A 25852-nucleotide genomic window follows, 5' to 3' on the forward strand; every position below is an offset into this window, starting at 1 on the left:
TGAGGTAGTGTCTGTCTTTGTCACTGAGGTGCATTTCCTGTATGCAGCAAAATTCTGGGTCCTGTTTATATATCCAGTCTGATAGTCTATGTCTTTTTATTGGAGAATTGAGTCCATTGATGTTAAGAGATATTAAGGAAAAATGATTGTTGCTTCCTGTTATTTTTGTTATTAGAGGTGGAATTATGTTTGTGTAGCTATCTTCTTTTGGGGTTGTTGGAAGATTACTTCTTTGCTTTTTCTAGGTTGTAGTTTCCCTCCTTGTGTTGGAGTTTTCCATCAATTATCCTTTGAAGTGCTGGATTTGTAGGAAGATATTTTGTAAATTTGGTTTTGTCATGGAATATCTTGGTATCTTCATCAATAGTGATTGAGAGTTTTGCTGGGTATAGTAGTGTTGGCTGTATGATATCAGGGTGTGTATGATATCAGTCCAAGATCTTCTGGCTTTTATAGTCTCTTGTGAGAAGTCTGGTGTAATTCTGATAGGTCTGCCTTTATATGTTACTTTACCTTTTTCCCTTACTGCTTTTAGTATTTTATCTTTGTTTTGTGCATTTGGTGTTTTGGTTATTATGTGACAGGAGGTATTTCTTTTCTGGTCTAGTCTATTTGGAGTTCAGTAGCCTTCTTGTATGTTCATGGACATCTCTTTCTTTAGGTTAGGGAAGTTTTCCTCCATAATTTTGTTTAAGATGTTTACTGGCCCTTTAAGTTGGGAATCTTCACTCTCATCTATACCTATTATCCTTAGGTTTGGTCTTCGCATTGTGTCCTGGACTTCCTGGATGTTTTGTGTTAGGAGCTTTTTGCATTTTCTTTGACAGTTGTGTCAATGTTTTCCATGGTATCTTCAGCACATGAGAGTCTCTCTTCTATTTCTTGTATTCTGTTGGTGATGCTTGCATTTATGACTCTTGACCTCTTTCCTAGGTTTTCTATCTCCAGGGTAGTCTCCCTTTGAGATTTCTTTATTGTTTCTACTTCCATTTTTATGTCCTGGATGGTTTTGTTCAATTCCTTCACCTGTTTGGTTGTATTTTCTTGCAATTCTTTAAGGGATTTTTGTGTTTCCTCTTTAAGGGCTTCTACCTGTTTAACTGTGTTCTCTTGTACTTCTTTAAGGGAGTTATTTATGTCCTTCTTAAAGTCCTCTATCATTATCATGAGAAGTGATTTTAATTCTGAATCCTGCTTTTCCAGTGTGATGGGGTGTCCAGGGCTTGTTATGGTGGGAGAACTGGATTCTGATGATGCCAGGTAATTTTGGTTTCTGTTGCCTATGCCCTTGTGCTTGCCTTTCACCATCTGGTTAATTCTAGTGCTTCTTGCACTCACTGTCTTTGACTGGAGTCTGTCTTTCTAGTTATCTTGCTTGTGTCAGAACTCCTCAGACTTCAGATGTCTCTGTGATCCTGAGCTCCTGGGTGGAAGAACTCCTGGGACTCAGGCCGCCTCTGGGATCCTGAAATTCTGCTGCTCTGAGTGCAGTGGCTCCTCTAGGATGTCTCAGGATATGGTGTCTTCACGGAAGCAGACCAGCTTGGTGTCTGTCCCAGCCAAAAGGACCAAGCGAGGTGCGATCTCTATGAGTTTGAGGCCTGCCTGATCTACAGAGCAAGTTCCAGGACAGCCAGAGCTACACAGAGAAACCTGTCTCAAAACATAAAACAAAAACAAACAAAAAACAAACAAACAAACAACAAAAACAAAAAAAACAAACAACAAACAAACAAAAAAAACCCCAACCAATTAGCCAAGAAACAAAAACCAACAAAAAGAAATGAAGTTGAGAACAGTGTTACAATTTTATTTAAGGTTCCCGATGAAAAATCTTTTCACCAAAGGGCTACCAGCAGGCTATCCCACTCCTGCTATGGAAGCAGCCCAGACACACCAGGACTTGGCCTGCAGAGGCTGCTACCTTTTAAAGAGTGAACATGCTTATGACCAGCAAAGGGGGAAATCAATAATAAGGATTTAGAGCAGCAATCTCCACCAACTGAAGGATTTGATGCAGCCCACACAGTAGGGGAGGACCCCGGCTATCTTTGAGGCTCACTAGGTCTCAGCTGTGATAAACCTTTAGGTACCAATGTCAGTTTTCAGCCACTGACTTGAGCATCATGGGGTTTGCTCATTAGAGCCTGTCCATCATGTTAGGAGAGGGAAGCTGCAGCAGTCAGTACTACGTTTCTTAAGTCAGAGAAATCATCTGTCTTCTAGAAACATTTTGTTTGTCCTTCCTAGAAGCCATGGTCAGTAGGCACTGGCTCTTCTATTTCACTTTGTCATTTATTCAATCCTTTAGCACTGCCCCCACTCATTAGAAAGCACAAAGTTTTCTCTTAGGATAGATCAGATAGATTACCCAGAACTGTGGCACTCTCAGGGTTTGCCTTCATCTTTGGCTAATCACTCTCCATCTACTCTAAATTTAGCCTCATTTGCAGGCTTAAGGCTGCCCATGATGTATGATAAGGATGGACAATTTGTTTTGAACATATGCTATGGATTATTATTAGTAGATGTCTGTGGGGTATAGGACTTTGGAGCCTTCATATGAGATCAATAGGAGAGAGTGTTGTAATTGATTAGTGATGTCTGCCCTGGGCATGAGAAAAAGGAATTGGGTATGTATATAACAAAATTTCCACCTTTATCCTAGAATTTAAACCTATGTTATAGTTGACAGGTGGGACAGTTTTGGAGGAGGTAGTTAGTAGATATTTTAATTTAAAAGATAACAGTCATGGTATCTTTTATCTATCATCCTTATTTATATTGTCACTATCTTGGTGCATGTGTGTTTCCTGACTAATAATAAGAAATGGGCAGAGTGCATGGAAGGAATAGTTGTTGAGCAGCTACTAACTTTTGGTTATCATTTTAGAAACCTTGCAAACATACTTAGCAAATATTCTAAACAACCAGAACACTACTCCTCTTTTTAGTAATAAATTAAGACCCAGAGAAGTAAAATATGTGCCTAAATGCTAATATAAAATTCCAAGTCCAAAGAGGCTATCATTTTGATGTATTTGGGCAGGGACTATTACTATGGGCAAGATTTAAAAAAGAATATCTAGAGTATCAAGGTCTGAGTCTCATCCTGGATAATTACATCAGAATCGGTAGGAAAGGGAAGCTAGTTCTGGAGAGATAGGCTGCAAACACCCCAGGCGATTCTAATCTGTAACTGGGCAGAGAACCAAGGAATCCTCCATGGAGGGAGTGGGATAGCTCATAGCTACACTGAACGCATCTTTTGTTTTCCTCTCCATATCTTGTCTAATTTAATTCTCATGCAATTATTCATGGGACAACCAAGGCTCAGAAAGCCTAAATACATCTGGGAAAGAACTTGCAGCCCACCTGAAGTTTGAATGCAAATCTCTGGGTCCAAAGCACTCACTTTTTGCATAATACCCATTTCATCCTATAGGATTCTGTCTTTGGGCTTGGTGTTGAGCAATCCTAGAATCTAAATCCCCAAATCTGGCTCTAGCCTGCTATCTTTGCCTTGGCTTGGCCCTCTAGCACAGGTGGGAAGTAACATACTTGGAATATTGCTTCTAGGAGAACCTATTGCAAGAGGTGCTTCTTGAAGCTACTACCTGATATCCTGAGACTTCATGCTGCTCAGAGAAAGGCTGTTTCTGAGATTGGGATCCAGGGTGGATGGATCGTGCCTCTGAAGTTATCTGTGTCCAGGCCAGGTAGTCTCCTCCTTGGTTTCCTGATGCTATAAAGAGGTGCAAGGAGCTGTGGTCAGTCTCTCTGATCTGGTAGTTGAGTGTACCCGTATTTTTGTTTTGGACATTGTGCTACCACAGAGATCAGCTCCTGTGGCCAGAGTTGTGTATGTTCACGAGATAATTAACAAATGACCAGAACCTTAGAGTTAGGATAAGCCTCCAATATACTTTAGTTCCAACACCTACATAAGGCCAAGATGCTCTGTCCTGAACTAGTGTAAGAGATGCGTTCAGACTGGGTAAGTGCTTCCTTGGGGGAAGAGGGAGCAATGTACCATGTCTTCTAGCAGTTTAGAAGCTCTTTAAAAAGTTAAGCTTATAATTGAGTGTGGTGGGGCACACCTTTGAACCCAGCACTTGGTGGGCAGAGGCAGGTAGGTCTCTGAGTTCGAAGCTAACCTAGTCTACATAGTGGGTTTCAGGACAGCCAGAGCTACATAGTTAGCCTCTCTCTCCCCCCCCCCCCACTCACACACACACACACACACACACTCACACACAATTAAACTCTCTCTAATTTTCAAATTAACTGATTGATTCCCCAATCTTACTAAAGTTGATTTCTATAAAGTTTACCCACCAACCACATAGTTTATGCAAATTATGATAGACTAAGCAAGGCTTATTCCCAGCAAAATTATTAACAGGGTCTCTAGCAGAGTTTATTTTTAGTAACTTTAATTGTACTGCCTTTCTTTGGGGCAGCCGTTTCTTACTTTCTGAAGCAACTTTTCTCTCTCTATCAGAGGAGACAGTGAGTCGATGTGAGAGTAAGTTTGGAAACAAAACTTCTGTCAGGTTCAGGGGATTGCGAAGACATGATTACTGCCTCTCAAGACACTTATACTTCATTGAGGATGAAGCCTTGCAGGGTTTGGCATAAAGAAATGGACTAGGCATGACTATTAGTCACCAGGCAGTTTGAGGAAGGTTGGAGAGGGAGGGAATGGCTTCTCAGTCTCCACATACCACCAGGGAGAAGACCTGTAATGCATCCACTGAGCCTGGCCCAGGACCCCAGCTCTAGGCTCTCACTGGTGGGACTTCCTTTCAGGAACAAGCAGGGGCGAAGGGAGATTGGAGACTTAAGCCATTGAAGTCCAAGTGGGAGAGAAGTGAGCTTGCTTGTACCTGGTGAAACAAGCCAGGCACAGAAAGAAAAGTATGACATGCTCACTCAGATGTGAGACCTAAGAGTTGATTTCATAAACGGAGAGAGTTGACCATGGGTAACCAAATACATAGTTCACGATGTATGTTTTTGAAGCTTCCCAACATAAAAGGCTAATAAATCTTTAAAGAGAGGGAAATGCCAATTATTCGGGTGTGATTGTTATACATTTTTACATTATCGAAACCTAACTTCCTCAATATGTACAACAGAAAATACAAATGGAAAGAAGAAAGTGGTCCAGTTGCTAAAATTAAAGCCCTGGAGGATTTCCATGGCCACCCTGGGTTTGAGTGATGATCTTTTTAAATTTTCCTCTCAAAGATGGCACCTCCAACAGAGATTTCCTCATGGAGTGGTTCCCGCTGCCAAGCCAGGAGGCAGCTGTCACTCGGAGCGTGTTTTTCTTAGAACGGACGGCTTCGTGTCTTGACCCAGGGCATAGACATTTCTTGAAAGGCTTTTTGTTCAAAGCAGACAAGGTCCCAGCCTACCTTCCTTTAGGAGAGATGAAAACATCACAGCCTGCAGTAGCAGAGGGCACCGTAGAAACTAAGCTCCCCTCACCCGGAGGTGCAGGCATGAACGCAAGTGTTTTATTTATTATTTACAGCGCAACCTGTCCAGACACGGTGTGTGTTAGGAACTGGTCGACAACGCTGATGGAAGTCAGCACTGGGGCCATAAAAGGGCCTTTGAAACAGCCTCTCTGGCCCCATGGGCGAAGCTGTTTACCCACGCCCCCTCCTCTCTCCTCATCACAAATCAACTCCTCAACTTGGTTTAGGCTCCAGGAAGCTGAGAGATTGGCGATTTCAAATGAGTCTTTCAGTCCAGATGTGTCCATAATAGAAACCGCTGGGCAGTGGGGCATAATTAAGCACCTCTCCTTCGCTGAGACGGCAGAATGGCATTAATTCTGCCAACTGGGCTAGACGTGAATTGGCTGGAACGTTCTGAGTCGATTTCCAGCTGCTGCTTATGCCGCTCTGGCTTCCAACAGGATTTGCATTCCAAATAAAATGAGGCCCGAAATAGATGCCCAATACACGTTCAATGCTATTTTTAATCAGTGATCACTTGGTTAGCTGTGAAAGATTATTAGCAGGTCACAATGTACTTCAGACTTCTCTTCACCCTGCAGACCAAATCTTAGCAGTGACTTGGGTCCTCCTTTTACCTAGCAGACTCTTTACACAAAGGGTAGGAGGAGAGTGGTCTGGGTCAAGGCAGCACAGATGTGCCTCATTTACAAGCTCAGGAGCTGAAGAGCCATTTATTTTGGCTAAAGCCGTGTTTAAGTAGGCTCTGGTCCCACAAGAGAGTCTTCAGGCAAGTCAGAAAGTCTGAGGCCTACAAACAGTTATCCTGACACTCGCCTGGAACTATCAAGCCTAACCCTTTGCTTTCTACAAAAGTTGTTTTTATTTTTAAATTACGTGTGTGTATGTGTGTGTGTGTGTGTGTGTGTGTGTGTGTTATATACACATATAAGTAAGTTCAATTGCCTAGGGAGGTCAGAAGAAGGTGCAGGATTCCCTGGAATTAAAGTTTGTCCCTAGCCATCTGATATAGGTGCTAGGAACTGAACTCTGGCCTCTGCAAAAAACAATATGAGGGAGGTCCTAACTGTGAGCCAACTCTCAGTATCACCAATCCCTTTTAATTCACAGGAGAACATCGAGGGAAATGTTGAGTTTCTGTTTATTGCCCATCCCCCCCTAGGTGTGGGAATCCAACAGGTCCTGCCTATTTCTTTATAGACAATGGTGTCCTAAAAATTTGGGATGGATATTGCTGTCAATATAATGCCCTAGTTATTTTTAGAATAATACAATTTCACATTTGTTTTTCAAGCAAGCAAATCTGTAATCTCATTTGCTAAGACATTTATGTAGTGTGAATGTTCAAATGTAATTGTGTTAACTGTTTTACAGAATATGTTAATGTTAATATTAATATTACTCCCCCTTCTATGTCACTCCTTTCTCTATAATGTGTGGTGTGTGTGTGTGTGTGTGTGTGTGTGTGTGTGTGTGTGTGTGGTTTTCTGTCAATCCAGTTCTTTGGAGTTTATTTTTTTTGTACATGGGTTGGCAACTGTATTCCAGCTGCTCCACAGTCTTGCTCTCCTGAACCACCTCTGCTATTATTATATATTTGATTCTTCAAAAAATATTTCACATTTTTCCTGTCCTTTTGTCCATTTATTAAATGGACAAAATTAATTAATTAATTTATCAAATATTAACTAATAATTTTCCAAAGCTTTTTGGTATGACTTATTTAGAGTTTAAATGTGGTGTGGTCTTTATTCATGAAGGCTTTCTACTCTAGTTTTGCAGGGGTTGATCTATCCATTTCAGTAGAAATACTTGATTGTCAAGTACATGGAGGAAGGAGGTGGGAGTCCAGAGATAGCCTGGTCCTCAGATATGATTTAGAAAGAAACAGAGCTACCCCACCCCCACCCCAGCTGCCACCAGGGTCTGCACCACCACTTTCTTGATGTCACTGTTCTTGGCATCTTTCTCCAGGAGAAATACTGTATCTCTGAGGCACACACTGGGGATAGAAGGCCATGCCAGTGAACTTCCTGCTCAGCTTTGGCATGATCTTGACCACAGTCTTGGTAGCACTGGAGCAGAGATGGTATCCTTTGCCACCCCATGGCCATCACAGTACAATTTCCCAGAGAGGTTGTCTGTAGCCTTCTGGGTGGCAGTGATAGCCTGGACTGTGGTCACAAGCCCTTTGATGATGATCAAGTTGTAGCGGATGACCTTGGTAGCGGGGCTAAACATTTGGTAGTGCAGGAGATGTTGCTGACAGTTTTTTGTTTGTTTGTTTGTTTGTTTTTGTTTTTTGAGACAGGGTTTCTCTGTATAGCCCTGGCTGTCCTGGAACTCAGTAGACCAGGCTGTCCTCGAACTCAGAAATCCTCCTGCCTCTGCCTCCCAAGTGCTGGGATTAAAGGCGTGTGCCACCGCTGACAGTCTTGAATTGTCACTTTTGGTGTTCTACAGTCATCACAAATATTGGCAGAAGAGGGGGAAATGATGACCCATTTGGCTCAACTGTTCCAAGAGGGCTCTGGCATCCTCTATGGTAGAGAAGAGACCAGTAATTTCCATAACACACTCGGCACCAGTATCACTGTTTTATATTGGTGGGATCTTGCTCCTGAAAGGTGGAGATGGCTTTCTTGTTGATGACAAGTTTCCTCTTCTCATCCTTGACTGTGCTGTCTTTCTTGCTGGAACATGTAGACCATACAGTTGAGGTCAGTGGAGGGGTCACTGATGGGAACAATATCCACTTGGCCGGAGTTGAAGGCAACCCTGGTAACCAGGTTCTCAATATAGCTAAATTCATCCACTTGGGATGCGACCAGCACTGCTTGAGAAGATCCAGCTATCTCTGGAACAGGGTGGATCAGAGGGCCACCTAACCAATTCTCTAATGAAATATCCAAAATTTATTTTCTTTTCCTTACTCCTCATGTTTCTTATTTTTCTCTGACTGTCACCGCTTCTATAACATATGAAATACATTTTTATCTTCACTTGTACCCTAACATCTTTCATATCATTACACTTTTCTTTTTAGTTGAAACCTGAACAAATCTCTGGATTTGTTCCACTGATTTTAAAGCCATTTGCTCCCTCTACTGTTATGGCAACATATGCTTGTTATTGACATTTAGATGATATTTTTTAAAAAGTAGAAATAAGAAAACTAATTTTCCTTGCCCCTCCTACCTGGTGGTAGACAGTTTGACCACTTATGAGATAGTTACTGAGCATCTGTGTAGCCCTCAATGTTATACATGCAGGTACACACATACATGCACACACACACTCACACACACATGTGTGTGACCCTCGATGTGCATATACACATACATTTATATATACATACATAGATATATAACATACACATCATACATATACACATATATCATACACATATGCATATGTATATCATATACACACATTATACATTATATGTCTTATATACATATATATGCTCATATACATAATCATATACATATACACATACACATACATATACGCATACATATACATAGATACACATAATATCATATACAAGGCAAACCTCTAATCTCAAATAACTTCTCATTTAGAAAGGGGTACAGACAAGCAAGAAGCAAATTAAACTGTAATCTGTAGAAGAATAAAGGGAGAACAGGTTTACTTTGGATCATACAGAGCGCTCAGGGTATAGGGTCCCTTTACAGTCCTTAGTGAGAGGAGTCTCTGGACTCCCCTTCACTGAGAAGCTGTACCACATTTGGACATCTTCATTTCTGTACCACAGAGCTACAGACATATCAGCTATGTCCCTTCCTTCTATCCCAACGCTATGGCACTTTTTATCCCAGTATGGAAACAGAGGACTTGATTTCCTTGATGATCTCTTTTTGGTTTGGTTTTGGTTTTGAGACAAGGTCCCTCTGCACATATAGCTCTGGATGCCCTAGAACTCACTTTGTAGGACAGGCTGGCCTCGAATTAACAGGGATCCACCTGTCTCTGCCCACCACCACGTGCTGGGATTAAAAGCATGTACCATCACATCTGGGTGACGATCCCTTTTTGATGTGTCGTTTTGAGCAGCATATCAACATGTTCTAGAATATTCTCTTGCTGTCTCTCTCTTTGTCCTTTTGTTTCTGCCCCCTAGTCTGTGTGTCCATGCCTCTCTTGTCTCATGTAGCCCAGGCTACCCCAGAACTTGCTATGTAGTGGAAGAAGACCTAGAACTTCTGATCCTCCTATGCTTCCAAATGCTGAGATTACAAGTATAAACACCATACCTGATTTATGTGGTGCTAGGAATTGAACCAAGCACTTTATGCATGCTGGGCAGGCACTGTACCAACCAAGGCACACCCCAGCCCTAAGCCACCTCATCTCAAAAGCACTTTCTTGACTCTGTCCCTGCTTCTAGTCACTGCTTCATACCTCTGCTCGCCTTTACACTGAGCTGCACGGAAAACCATCCTTATTGCTCTGTGCCTTCCGTCTTTTAATGTCCCTTCGGTTAATTTTGACACTTCACTGAGGTTTTTCCTATCAAGATCTCTGATGATATAAGGGTAGGTTTTCCCAGTACAGAGCCCATGTAAGCTGATTTTCCAGGAAAGGACTTGGTCTCCTGCAGAGCTCTGGCAAAACCCACCAAGGCCGATTGCTTAAGTGGTTAACCACAAGAGTTGAGCTGCTGCCTCCTTATCGTGCTGGGGGAGACTTGCTTATCCCTAAAATAACAAATGCAGAGCTGAAAGAGCAGAGCTGGAGCCAAGGTTCCCAAGGCCACTTGGCCTCCTTGACTGAGCCTGCTAAAAGCCCTACAGGCCAAGGACTGGGGTCCCTGAATGTGAAGTCTTTGTTGTCTGTGCGCTGTACCAGGAAATCGCCCACATCCATCACTGGCCTTACCACCTCCTTCCTCCCCATTATTTGCTACTCCAGCAAACCTAGAAACAAGCTGCTTTTTGCCTTTGTTAGCATGGCAACCAGGAAACCACACATTGTCACACAGAATGGCCATTTCTTTGTCCTGGTAGCACTTAGTAGCCCCTAAGTAGCACTAAGCAGAGTGGCCTCTTTGTTTTCTGGAAAAACTGTGTGTTCTGCTGGCTTCTGTCACCTCCTCTGAAAGCTCTCCCCTCAGTCTTATCGGGTGTTTCTTAGTCTCCACTGCAGTCTTCGCTTCCTCAGACTGCTCTTCGGAGTCCCACCCCCTTCCTGACTGCATGTGATCCCTAGAAGACTTCAACCTGCCTACTGACTCTCTCTACCAACCGTTCTACGTGTGCAAAATAGGATGTTCTTGTCTTGTTCTGAAACTCAAACACCAAAGACATTCAGCAACAACAATAATGACGTGAATTCTTGAAACAAATCAGTACTCTTAAGTATACATCAGGTTTCTGTCTTTCAATGAATGCTGTTCTGTAGGTCTACATGTTTTGATATTGCCACTTGGATAACTGTTAGAGAACTCAGGAGAAACATGAATGAAACCTGTTGGGTTTTTATTCCTGAAATTTCATCTGTCGTTGGTCAGTATTTTCTTCAGGAACTTCTCTTTAACTTTTTCTCATTCAGTGTCCCATGGGACACTGATGAATTTTTATTAATTTGAACTAAGATTAATTAATTAATTATTCTTAATCTATTTAGGATACTATCCTAATTCTATAGGACACATATTAATTCTTCCCTATAATACTATCTGGGTGTAAACCCAGACTCTATCCACTTTCTCATCCTCTAGTGTCAGACTGGTTTGAGTCATCAGCTTATTTTCCTTGCATGACGGCAGTAGTCTCTCAGACTCCTCTCTTTGCTTCCTTACTCCATGGTTTTCTTCCACCCATTCTCCATGGCAATCTTTTGAACATGCACATCTTATCCTAACCCCCCAGTTGTGTTTCTTCCATGGCTCTTTGTCATCTTTCCAGCAACTGCACAGCACTTTCTGTCTCGTACTTTGGTCTCTAGTCACGGAAGCAATGAATGGATGTCCTTGGGCCCACCAGGCTTGCCTTATGGCCTCCCTGTTCATTTCACCGCAGCCTAGTGCTACTCATAACACAGCAGCCTCTTCTCCAGACCTCAGCTTATGCGTCAGTTCCTTAAAAAGACTGTTTGAGGCAGTTCCAAACCTGTGGGTTGTGACTATTTGGAGGGTCAAACGACCCTTTCTTGGAGGTTGCCTCAGACCATTGAAAATCAGAGATTTGCATCATGATTCACAATAATAGCGAAATCACAGTTATGAAGTGGCAATGAAAATAATTTTATGGTTGGGGTCACCACAACATGAGGAAGTGTATTAAAGGATCATAACGTTAAGAAGGTTGAGAACCACTGCTCTAGGATCATACAGCAGATGAAGTACTCTTCCTTATTTCTGTTTCCTGAAGGCTCGTCATTCCATGTCCCTTTACCTAAACTGTTCTCTTCTCTGCCTATCCATAATATCATTCTTGAAAAAAACGTCTGCCTTGAGAAGCGTTCTAGCATGCCAAGTAGAAGCTTTGGCTGGGCAGCTGAACCAGTGCTTCTGCTCATCTCTGCAACCTTGCATGAGATTTCTAATCCCTCTCTCTGGTTCATCAGCCAGATGGACACTAGCAGTCCTCTGGCTTGAGGTTGGATTTATCAATACAAAGCACCAGTGGCTGTAGAGTTGGGGGCAATTGGGACTCTGCTGTTCTGGTTTCTCCCTGTGGGGACCCAAGGCAATATATATATATCTCCTTGGCCATAATTCAAAGTCAAGTGTCCCATCAGGTGACCTTGACACAGATACCACTCTTAGTTTATCCTTTATCCCAGCCTGAGGGTCTCTCTGCAGCCCGGGCCTTCTTAAATTACCCCATTGTTACACCCACTTAAAATCGCCAGTCTGAATATGCCATCTGGTTACTGAAATGGCCTCGAGGGTGCTGGGATCTGGTCTGTCTGGTTCCTTGTTGAATTCAAATGACCTGGCATAAAAGAGAAGCCTAATAGAATTCTGTAAGAATGGAACTCATGAATGGATGCACTGCCAGCATTTACTGCATGAGATGTTAGCCTGGGCAGTGATGGGGAGAAAAGTGGCCCATGGAATAAACAGTAGAAAATGCAATAGGGACAGTAATGACATGCTGAGTAAGTTAAAAACAATGATGGCTGACTGTGAGAAATGAGTCTGATGAAAAAGGAGGGGCATTTGTCATTCCTGTCAGCTGCCCAGAGGAGTTAAAATCTTCACTTATAGCCAATGAGAATAAGTCTGAGTCTGCCTAGGTTACTATAACAAAAATACCCTAAACTGGATAGTTTATAAGTAGCAGAAGTTTATTTACATTCAGGAGGTTGGGAAATACAGGGTAGTTTTCTGGAGCCTCTTTTATAAGAGCACTCAGAGTTCTTATGACCCAATCACCCACAAAGGCCTCACATACTATTATCCCATTAGGGATGTGTGCTCTGGGAAAGGGCAGAAGGCATAAACATAGGAGATAATGAAAGAGGAAAGTTATGTAATGATGTGTGTGTGTATATATGTATATATATATGTGTGTATATATATTACAAAAACATAAATGTATATTTACAAAAATCACAAATGGATGGTCTTACTTTATTTTAGAAGTACATTACTTATGTGTGAATGTGTGTGCTTGTGTGTGTATAGGTGTATATGAATGTGTATATTTATGTGCGTGTGTGTATGTGTGTATAAATGGGTATGTTTGTGTGTGTGTGAGCTGGTGTATTTGTGTGTGCATGGGTGTGTACATGGATGGTATGTTTGTGTGTATGGAAGTGTGCGCATGTGCATTTGCATGTATGTGCATTTGAATATGGAGGCCAGGTGACGACTGCAAGTGTTATTCAGGTGCTTACCACCTTTTCACTAGTTTTTCTTTCTTGAGACAGGGTGTCATGTAACTCCAGCTAGTCTAGCACACTTACTGTGTAGACTAGAATGATCTTGAACTTGTGCCTCCTACTCCAGTAGTTGGATTCCTGGCCTGGGCCCCAGCTCCTGCTTTATGTGGTACTAGGGTTTGAATTAAGGGATTCATGAATGCCAGATAAGCATGCTGGCATATGGGTTACACCCTCATCCTGGCATTAAGTTTTAAAATACAGAAATTCTTAAAATTTGAGAAAAAATTATGTTGTTCCAGTAGTTTTTGTCTTTGTTTTGCTGTGATTATTGCTTCCAAGTAGGAAAAAACCCAGGCCTAGTTAATCATGGTGATCTGAAATGACTTATCAAAACTGTGGGCACACAAGTAGGGCCAATCAAATCCATGTATGGAATGTGAACCGTGAGGATCTAGGGTTGGCATACCAGTAGCTATATTTCCTGTCATTTAAACAGAGTCTGTTTTTAATGGAGAGAATAAAGCCAGGATAAATAAATTAAGCAACAAAGGACAGAAAAAAAAATGTAGAGAAACAGGATCTGTAGTTAGATATCTGGAGTGAGGATTTGAGTGAGAATGACCCCCAATTGCTCATATATTTGATCCTTAGTGGAAGTGTTTGGGAAGGAGTAGGAGGTATGGCGGGTGTGTCATTGCGGTGGCTCTGAGGTTTCAAAGTTCCACACCATTTCCCATACATCTCTTTCTGCTTCGTGTGTGTAGATCAGATGTGAACTATCTACCGCTCCAGTGCTGTGCCTGTCTGTCTGCTGCCATGCTTCCTGCTATAATGGTCATGGACTCACCCTCTGAAATTGTAAGCTCCCCCCCCAAAACCCTCTTTCTTCTATAAGCTGCTTTGGTCATGATATCTCTTTATTGAAATTGAAAAGTAACTAAGACATCTAGTTTTAGGGAGAGAGCATGGGAAAAGAATAAACCATGGTTAATGATTTCAGATCCTTCATCCAGCTATGCCTGAAGGCTTTTCCAGTCACAAAACCCAATAAAATTCCCCTCTAGATAGTTGGGTCTTTGTGTTTTACAACTGGGAAACCATATTTATTTGGTACCAGAAATAGGCCATTGCTTGAGACTGATACTCCAATAAGGAGTATAAGTGTGGCCTATGGAGTCTTTCCTGCTAGGGGCACAAGACTCAACAATCCTTGCCTTGCTTTCTGAATCATGTGATTTTAATGGTCAACCCTTGTTTCTCTACATTTAGATCGGATTCCTGCTGAGATTAGAGCTTTAGAGGAGTCATTAAAATTTCAAAATGTTGTCTGCCTCTTGCATGTCTTTCAAGGAAAGAAAAAGCTTCAGTATAAATTGGTCCCTCTGAAAGCAGGAAGGAAGTAGTTTGTGACTTCATTAAGAGATACCTTGTCCCTATTCACATGTGAGAGTGATCTGTGGCTGTTGTGGATCAGATAATCAGTCACCTCAGGGACCTGCAAATGCTATGACCATATCCTCGGCTGATTGTGGCAGAGGCTAGGAGGTGGGAGAGATAGATAGCAGATGTGACTGGAACCCGATGCTTTAAGCCTGTCTCCAGACTACCCTACTGAGCCAACCAATTTCATCTAGGCTCAGACTTTCACTGGTTCAGCCTCAGCCCCTCAGCCGGAGTCATTTAGGAGTTGTTCAGTTGAGTCCTGCTGCTAAGGGGCAAATAGGCAAAAAGAGTTCAACAAATAGTCAACTAAAGGCCAAGATTTGTGGTGTTTACTGAAGAGAAATAGGCTCACACTCCAGATGACCAGAGTTTTAAAAGAATGCTAATCTGGCTTGACTAGAGAAATGTCGACCCAATGGAACTTGGAACTTCTGGATTTTGAAGGCAACAAGACTCAAGGTAAGAGGGATGTCAAGGAGTAGTGGGTAGAGGGACTCTCTTCTGACATTTATTTCAGGGATAGCCTTGGAGAATAATTAATTTAAGGGTATCTATCCATAAGGCAAATCCCAGGACACTCAAGATATGAATTCTTCTTGTACTGTGATATAGGTCATCTTTTGTAAATGGTATTTTGACAGGAGTCACTTTGTTGGTCCTCACAAGCACTACTATAATGGTGTTCTAGTTTAATTTCTATTATGATCAAAAGCAAAGTTTGCTCCTTAAAGTTTTGTACATCTGTTTAATTTCTCTCCAATATATAAGCCAAGATTATTTTCTCTTTTTATTTGCAATTAAATTTATATTCGTGTGTGTGTGTGTGTGTGTGTGTGTGTGTGTGTGTGTGTGTGTGTGTTGATGCCCTTGGAGGTCAGAAGAGGGGTTTGGGGTTTGGCTCCCGTGGAGCTGGAGTCTCTAGTAGTTGTGATATGCTTGATTTGAATGCTTGGTCCTTTGCAAGAGCAGCAAGTACTCTTAACCATTCCAACTCCATATGCAATTATTTTTAAAGCTGTCTAGATGTTTGTAGAGTTTTTATTTATATTCATATTAAAATTCCTTTCAAGAATACACTTAGGTAATAGACGTGTGTGTGTGTGTGTGTGTGTGTGTGTGTGTGTGTGTGTGTTTTCTTGGAAACCTTGTGGACTTTTTAAATGCAAATACTTGAGGCATAATTGTATAATTAGTGATTTTTTTTCATTTATGTCTTTGATTATAGTTTTCACTCCGTTTGCTTTGGTTTCTTATACTCAAAATGTATAGGCTGGTTATTTGCAAATTGGAGAAGGCAAGCAGCAATGTTCTGGAAACCTAAAACCAGTGGTTAAACAACAAGGGGAAGCAGCTAGTTTGTAGGGTGTGAGATCCTGGATCCTTCCTCCAGGCATTCATACAAGTTCAGAGAAATGTAATGGTCTTTGGACCCTCTTTTCAGAAGCTTCAAGTTAGGAGACTGAAGAAAGGTTTTGTCAATTGCCTTCCTTAGCACAGTTCCACTAGCCAGGTGGCTAATTAAAGTATCTAAGTTTCTAAGATTTTTTTTTTTTATTTACCTCCTTCAGATTTGTAAATATTTTAAGACAAATTTTAGAAAGCTGGTGTCAGATGTCATTTGACGTTGGAAGCTTTTAGACTATTTAAAAGGCAGCTAGACAAAGCCTGGAGAACTTGCTGCTTTCCACCTCACTTAATTAGTAACAAACTAGTGGCATTGAGCAGTTTTTGTGTGCCAGACCCTGCATTTGCTGGACTGCAAAGCTGAATAAGATGCTCTTCCAATTCTTAAGGATTGAGCAATCTACTGGGCAGGGTAAACATGCAAAATAGCCGGCTGAATGTGGCAGATAAGTATATGCTACACACAGGACTCTGAGAGCAACATGGAGAAGACCTCACGGGGGAGGTAGAGAAGTTTGAACTTGATAAAATTGGAAGCAGCTTGCCAAGGAAGCAGAGAGGTGGCGAGCTATGCCCCACTTAAGGGAGTTTGAGAGGGCTGGGCCTGCAAAGTGGAATTTCTTTCTAAGTTTTTATCCCATTGCTGTTGAGTTCCACCTTGTTTTCTTATGGCTGACAGTTCTGCATGGGTGGGATCTCATGGTGGCTTTGCCTCCCTCCTCAGTCTTGCTCTCCTCACTGGCTGTGTATGGGGTTCTGTATGCACACTTTAATTCCTCATGCATTAACACATGTACTTATGTCATCTTAAAGACAGAGTGATAATTTAATTTTCATATGCAAAGAATGTGAATATCTGAAAGGAAAATGTAGTTTAACCTCCTCATCTGGCTGGCTATTTATGAATGGAAGAGCCATGTGGTGGTTTGGGTGAAAATACCCCCATATAATCATAGAGAGTGGCACTATTGGGAGGAGTGACCTTGCTGGAGAAAGTGCATCACTAGGGGGTGGTCTTTGGGGTTTCAGGAGCCAGGCTCAGTGTCACTCTCTTTTCTTGTTGCCTGCTGATCAAGATGTAGACCTCTCTGCTCCCTCTTCACCACCACATCTACCTGTGTGCTGCCACGATTCCCGCTATGATGATACTGGACTAAACCTCTGAACTGTAACCCAACCCCACTTAAATGTTTTCATGTATAAGAGTTGCTGTGGCCATGGTGTCTCTTTACACAGTAATAAAACCCTAACTAAGACAGGCCACATAGTAGGAGCTCAACGGGAATCATAAAGATTGGCCAGTACTGGGAAGTTAGAAGATGGACAGACCCCTCTGTGTTTGTACCAGCAAGGAAATTAAATTCTAGCCAAGCCAAAAATATTTGTTTAAAAAATATCATATTATGTCAGCCTAGCATTTTCTCTATTACTCAATGACATTCTTGTTTATATTTATTTATTTTGTTTCTCTAACTGAATTTTACTTTTAAAAAAGCACTTCCTTAACTGACAGTGTTTTTAGAGATTTTTTTGAAAAGTCTACAAATGGTACTTAGCCCCCAAGCTCACTTTCCTGTGTGTCTTGGCGCCTGTACCACACCTGACACTGTCCGTTATACACAACTTTATGCTGCTGTCTGGTTTGCCTTTGTGTGATTTGTGTTGTCTGAGTCAAGGAGACTTGTTTCCCTGCATAGAATCCAGTGAATTTCTCTTGCCCCCTCCTCTGTGACTTCCTTAAGTTCACCACAGCAAACCGTTCTTTCCTGCCTCTCTATGGCAGACTGCCAGACTTCATCTATCATGCCTTTGCCTGTTCTCTTCAGCTGCAGCAGAATTTTGTAAAAAAAAAAAAAAAAAAAAAAAAAAAAAAAAAAAAAAAATCTTATCAACAGTGTGTTGCAATGCTGGCAATCTCTGCTCCAAATGCCTTCTTCTCTTTCTCTTAAAAAAATAAAACAACAGAATCCCAGCAGACAATCAGTAAGACCCTGGCTTAGGCTGGTTTCTCTTGCTGTAGCAGAATGGGTTGAATTTGGATAATCTATAAAGACACTGACTCTGGAGACTGGGAGTCCAAGATTACATGGCTGGCCGCACCTTGCAAGTGCCTTATGCTGTGTGGAATGTAGCAGAAAAACAGAAGGAGAAGAGGATGCCTGAAGAAGAGGAGGGATTTGGAATAGCCTGCTTTGGAAGGACTGGCCTCATGGTGACTAACCTATCTGCTCTGAGAGTAAACTATCACTCGAGTGAGGGAGGTATCATGCCATTCTTGAAAGCCGCTGCTTAGTGATCCACACACTTCCTCTAAGTCCTTCCTCCCTACACCAACTGAAGAATTAAGCCGCCACAGGGGCATTGGTAGTAATAAGCTTTATTCAAATCTTAGCAGCTGCTTAGAGCAATGGACCATTTCTTATTTCTTCTTTCTTCTGAGTACAGCCAGGATTTCCTCATGGATTTACTCCAAACAGGCTTTAAACTTTTCACAGTGAAAGACGGTTTGTCTCTTCAGTAAATCCACCCTCTTGCTCCCTGAATTCATTCTTCCCTTTGGCTTCTGGGAGTAGGAGTGTCGAACCCTATCACAGGCTGCCCAGGCAGAGGTGGGCCATCTTGGGCAAACCTCTGGGAGACTTGTCTGTGAATTCAGATAGCATTGTACATAAATACCTGGCAGAACTGAGTGAGACGAAAATGCAAACTGCCTAGAATAGCATTAGATACACAACATAAAATGCTAATTTTGTGATTACTATTCTTGTAAAAATAACTTGTAGACTGAGGTTTCTGTCACCATTCATTCAAATGCTATACATTAAAAATATTTTTCTTGTCTCAAAATTTATGTAAGTTTTCTGTTAGTTTTACTTTTTTTTTATTTTTGAGCATATTAATCTCCCCCACCTCATCCAATCTCTGAGGTTGGCCTGGAAATCACTATGTAATCAAAAATTATCTTGAACTTCTAATCCTCTTGACTACCCCTCCCTAGTGCTGGGGATAGGACCTAGGGCTTTTGCAAGCCAGGCAAGTGCTATGCCAACCGAGTTATATCCCTAGACCTAACTGTCTCTTTCAGTCTATACCTAAGGAGTTTTGCCTGATACACCAGCATCTTAGAATAAGAAAGATACTCCCTCTTGGTAATCCTCCTGATCATTTAAGTCACTTTTTAGTTTCACACTTGTTTGCCAACTTCACAGGTAATCCAATGAACCAGTTTCTAAGACGTGAATTTTCATTCATATTTTAGACAAGTTGGTATCTGTCACTTCACGGCAACCAGTTCTGGTGGTTCTATTGGCTCATCTCCCATTTTTCTAAGTTCTTAGAGAAAGTATTCAGATCAATATTTATCAATTCTACTCATCACTTTGGCTCACGGGCCATGGCTGCTTAGTTTCAGTCTTGTCTTCATTGGTCACAGAAAGATCAAGTTTCCCTTCTGATGTTAAAGCTTTTATACTCAAGAAAGTCACCATTTGCCAGGCGGTGGTGGCGCATGCCTTTAATCCCAGCACTTGGGAGGCAGAGGCAGGCGGATTTCTGAGTTCGAGGCCAGCCTGGTCTACAGAGTGAGTTCCAGGACAGCCAGGACTACACAGAGAAACCCTGTCTCGAAAAAAACAACAAACAAACAAACAAACAAACAAACAAACAAAAAGTCACCATTTAGGAAAAAATATTGACAACAATAATGACAAACAAACTTGACATGAAGGTTGCCTATCCTTAAGGAACTCACAATATTTCTTTAAAAATGTATTTAACATCATCATAATAATTATTATTAGTGTGTGTGTGTGTGTGTGTGTGTGTGTGTGTGTATGTGTGTGTGTATCATGCCACATGTATGGAAATTAGGGGATGACTTTTGAGGAAGTTTTCTTCTTACACATTTATGTGGGCTTTTAACTGGGAATTGAACTCACATTTTCAGGCTTACATGGCAAGTACCTGTTAAACCATCTCACCACCCCTATCCCCGGTGTTCTTACTTTTAAAAAAAAGTTATTCCTATGCTTTTATTTTTATTATCATGAAACTTGGTCTCTTATACAAATCAGTATATACGTCTCTTATCCATGAAATAACTGTTACCACCAAAATTATCATAAGGCTTATTTTAAGATGAAAAAATTAGGACCCAACAGAAATGGTTTATAGTTTGGGTACAACTGACTTAATATTTGCATGTCTTTATTTTGAAAAGATGTCTTGTTTCAGATTGGAACACCATGGCTACAAATGATGGTAGATTATGGTGGGTTTTTGTTTTTTGTATTTGGCTACTATAATTGTTATCAACTGCTATTAAAAACATCAAGTCAGAAGTTATTTGACAATTATATGGAACATGGAGGGAGACCAGGACATAGAAAGGGAAATGGGAACTTAAGAAACCCTCTCAGACAGTAATAGCTTCCTCTGGCCTTTCTTTTGTGGAAGCTTCTTCAGTTAGAATACAGCAGGACGGAAGGAAGCTGGCTTTGTCTATCAGGAGCTGATGCTCTCTCCTAGTCAGTTCCATACTCATTGTTTCCCTTCCCAGTCTTTGAGCAGGACCATGGGAGGGCTTCTTGTCAAAATACAAACATAGAATTGTATTGGTAAGGGATTTTACAGATCATTAGACCACAGGGTTCCCATGCTCTTCAAACATAAGAATCTCTTTTCCATATCAATGTGTCTTGGGTTTCCACAGAGTGCCACGGAAACAGACATCACACATGGTTTGAAATGGTATAAGCATGACAGTAGACCTCCAAAGATTCAGTAACCATTTCATAGGAATTTAAATGTTATTAATCACAATGGAATTGCTTCAAACAAATAATTATGCCTAATTGAATGAGATATGTTACTTCATCTGTGACCTGCTGGGTATGCAAATACCATGGACATGGCTCTTAGAGACCTATACCTGGGGAAACACTGAACTCATGTGACTCAAGGTTCTTCCCAAGGCCACCACTCACTGTTGGCAGAGTTCACATCTTTGACCCTTCTTCTACTGGATTGGTCTTCTTCTAGAATGATTCTAGCAGTAAGAAGTACTGAAACAACCCAGCTCTGAGGAATCTATGATGTATACACCAAACGTAGGAGGGCCTGCTCTTATCTAAAACAAAGCACTGGTAGAGGACTGGGTTCTTAGTAGATCCTTCATCACTTGACATCTCACATCTACTTGACAAATATTCCTTGAGAATTGTTTGATACTTTTTCATTTTTGTTTCGTTTTGAGAGAGGTTCTTTCCCTTGAGAAGGTAGATGCAGGCTACCTTCAAATTAACTATAATTCTCTCACTTCTGCTTCCCAAGTGCTAGGAACATATGTGTTAGCCAACACACCCGACTTTGTGTTTGGTACCTTTTAGCCCACATAGTAAACTTGGAAAACATTCAATTTTGGCTTCAGAGAAAGCAAGAAGCAGATAAACATGCCGAAACCTTAAGTATCATAGAGTTTTGACAGCGTATAGGCACAAAAGTCAACAAGAACGGACAATCTCAACTCCTGCCAAGTTGGGAGAAGCAGCTCTGGCTGCTGTATTGAGAAAACAAATGAGAAAAATCACCAGCCAAATAATACATTATAATATTGGCAGACAGGAGGAGTGTGTGAACCACATTAAAAAGTCATTCAGCGTTAGAATGACTCAACTCAGCTGGAGAAAGATGAGAAGAAAAATTGATATTTCTTGGACAATGTTTAGTGTTTATGTACAAGGAGACATCTCAGGAGCTTATGAATCAGGTCTTTAGCCAGGGTTTCCAAGACTGACGAACACAAGGGTAAAGACGATAAACTAGGTTCTGAGCAAGCCCATATGCTCCCTAGATGACCTGTTTCTTCTGATAACCCCTTCATTTACAGAACTTCAGGGGGCCAACAGATTGTCTTCATGCCTCTGTGGATCTGACTGACTGTGGAGCATCTGGGTTGACTCAGATTCTCATTAAAATGTGGTTCATTTGGGGGCAGATGGTGAGCAATCCAATCATATCTTTTATGTGGAGATAGCAATCCCCAAGGTGCATCCAGTTAGGTCTAACTGTGTCTTACTTAAGACAAGGCCGCCCAGCTAGATTTTACTGTTTCTGTTTCCCAAAGATGAAGGGTGGATAATAAAACTAAGGTTTGTAATCTTCACCCTGACCAAATAATTTGCAAATGTGAGTTTCATAAAGAATCTCACAAAATGGAAGGACAGAGCCAAACACCAAATAAATCTACTCCTGTCACCTGAAGATGTGACTCAGACAGAATGTTTTTTTGGGGGGGAACAGCCCACATGGATCTTAGACAAGTAAAGAATAATTATAATTGGTGTTGACAGAAAAACTATGCAAACAGAGTGAATCCCACAGCCCCCTCAGCTAAGTATAATAAAACTGGGTCCAGGGAGGATTGTTTGGCATTTAGGCCTCCTACTCTCCCATTCCCAAGGCCCTCAGGAGTTCCAGTGAGAGAATGGTATTTACCATAGGCAGAAATCCTTTCTCATCCCATTAACCCTCTCCACGGTGCAGCAGGCTGGCATGTGTCCTGAGAAGGGCCCTGAAAAGCAGGCTGGGTTAACAGGCACATTTTCACTGCAGGCAGCATCTGAAAACGGGCTCATCTGTCCCTGCCTGGGGGCCACTCATGACTGCTCTGGCATGGCCCCACAAGAAACCCCAAGTGAGCGGAAGCCAGCCGAGCCATAAATATTTCCTAAGAAGTGAGTAGACAATTTTATTCAATACAAGTATGAACGGCTCATTTTTTTTGTTTGTTTTGTTTTTCGAGACAGGGTTTCTCTGTGTAGTCCTGGCTGTCCTGGAACTCACTCTGTAGACCAGGCTGGCCTCGAACTCAGAAATCTGCCTGCCTCTGGCTCCCAAGTGCTGGGATTAAAGGCGTGCACCACCACTGCCCAGCAAACGGCTCATTTTTAAAAGGAAAGTAGCTGTGGAAGAGTTTGGGCATCAGGGACTAAGGCTCAAGGCAAAGTGATAAGGTGAGGGAGAGAACAGAGCAGAATGAAACTTCTGAGGCCCAAGAGGGGGAGAGATTCTGATCCGTTGCTTTAGGTGGGAAACTTTTGGGAGAAATATCTAAAACAGAGTGTTGGGGAAGTAGCATTTCTGGTATGTTGGCTCCTGAACATTCTTGCCCTGCTTCTTAAAACCAGAGTCACATTTTGCTCTGGTCAGTAGTGGGAACCAGTACCTATGTGTTCCTGTTGAACCTTTACACTGTGACTGGTCCTGAGATGTGTGGGAAAGTGTTATGCATACTGAATTTTGAAGACTTAGTATAAAGAAAAGAGAGAAAGAGAAATCTACATCACTAATATATTTTATATTGAAGATACATAGAAAACAAAATATTTTAATATACAAGGTTAAAGAAAGCATATGACTGACATTAATTTGACCTGTTGTTTTTACATTTTAAAGTCTGCCCCAATTCTATAGTCTGAGGCTGTTGTGTATTGTTCTCCTGGAAACCACTGATCTCCATTGGTTTTGAAGCTTCCTGAGTTCAGCTTATGCTTATCTTGGGTTGGGATTGGTGTTGCTACAGGGTTATACAATCAAGCACTCACTTCTTTACTTTATTGGTGGCCAAAGAGGAAGTTGGCGAGACTTGATATATTTCAGACCTCAAACGAGTGGATAATGTGGCTTCCACTGTAAGCATCTGCCTCAGCTTGCACACTCAAGCTTGGCTGAATATTCTCCTTCCGTGTGTCGCCATCTCCTTACTGTTCTGATGAGCAATTGTCATAAACTATTATGTCTAGTCTTAAGTATTTTTCAGGATGAATTGTTAAAAGAAAATTGCTAAGTTAAGAAATATTAGTATTTTTAAAAAATTACCTGTATATATGTGTATGTATAGATGAGTTTACGTGCCCTTAGAAGCCAGAGGAGGGGTTCACAGATTCTGGAACTGGAGTTACAGGCAGTTAGTAAGCTGCCCAATAAGTGCTGGGAACACAACCTGATCTTCTGCAAGAATAGTATGTGCCCTTAACTACTGAATCATCTCTCTAGCCCAGTATGAATGTGGTTAAAGCATCAGAAATTCAGATCCAAAATTCCTTTGGTAAGTACCTGTGTGCAAAGAGACCTGAAGACATTTAAAGGGAATGGAGTCTGGGAGAAATTGTGTCACCTTTACATATGTACAAAGACCAAGTTCCCTTATAGAAACAGAACTGAACTGAGAAACTACATCAGGCAAGCACAGGAAGTGTACACAGGGAGTGTTTGAATGAGAGATGGGGAGAGGATGAGGGCTCCGTGCCCACCATGGGTCTTTCCCCAGGGATTCCTGAGAGGAAGGAGACACAGGAACAGAAGAAAGGGGTCTGGGAAAAGGAGAAGGGAACCAGTGAGAACACACCAGACACGATTCCTGTGATTAGTTCTTTGGGCCTCAGAACAGCTTGAGAATGACCACTCTGTACAGCAGAAATCCTCTCCAAAACCTCTGCAAGCTAGAGCCACGCAGGTAGCTTAAATGCTCTGTGGCTGCTGCCTGAGCTTATTTATTTGGGAAGTGGCCTTGAAGCAGCCTCGGTCTTTGTCCACACAGAACCAGGCTGTGAGTGGGAGCGAGGACATTTGTAAATGTGACAAAGTAAAATGGCCCTCGGGCACTTCAAAGTCTGAAGTGCTCCTGCGGATGCACCCTTTGGTGTTCTCTGTGGATGGTGGAGGGAGACGGGAGGTTAGAGTGGCCAGGCACAGGGGTCTGCAGGGACATCGCTGGCAGGGTATCATTGTCTAGCATCACAAGTAGCTATCTAGAGCACAATTGGGCCCTTCAATTCATCAGAATGGCGCTCTTTATTTCACATCAAGACGAGACAAGATACTCATTCTGAAGACTTAGTAGAAACATAAAAACCCTTCAACAGAGTTCAGCCTATGCCTTGGATCCGAACAAATTCAGTGCAGTGTCTTACGCTATAACTCCTGCGTCTTTGGGACAGGGCAATGAAAATGAATGTCCTAAATAATGACCCAGGGCGCCGCAAGGGTGTGAAGTGCCTCACAAATCATCAAAGAAAGATCAAATTATGTCTTCTACTTACCGAAGCCAAAAAGTGAACTAATAACACGTTTTAGAAACCACTGCTCCAGGAGCTAAAGCTTAAAATCATGGTAGGGTTTAACCCCAGCCTGACCAGGACACCTAAGTCAACAGAATGTCGCATAATTAGCAGCTATGCTTAATTCTCATTTGTGTATTAGTAATAAGTATGAGAAATACTTACGTGTAAGAATTTTTTTGTATGCGTATGGTATATGTTCATGTTTGTATGTGGGTGTAGGGGTGGGGTGGGTGCATGGACAGGTGTGGAGGTTGATGTTAGGGGTCTTCCTGAATCTCTCTTTCTACTGTGTTTCTTTAATTTTTACATTTATTTACTGATTCTCTCCCTCTCTCCCCTTCCCACATGTTGAGAACCGCACTACTCCACGTTGGGGGCCAAAATGTCGTGGACCACTCTATCAACTGTTGGAACCCACACTGCCAAAAGCCTTGGGGGCTAAGTTGTTCCGGCTTGTACTGCCCCAAGCTGCTCCAGTCCAAGGGTCGGGGTTCAGCAAGACAGAGAGTGAGGACAGATGCAAAGAATGGAGAC

Source organism: Arvicanthis niloticus, chromosome 11, assembly GCF_011762505.2.
Source record: "Arvicanthis niloticus isolate mArvNil1 chromosome 11, mArvNil1.pat.X, whole genome shotgun sequence".
Taxonomy (NCBI): domain Eukaryota; kingdom Metazoa; phylum Chordata; class Mammalia; order Rodentia; family Muridae; genus Arvicanthis; species Arvicanthis niloticus.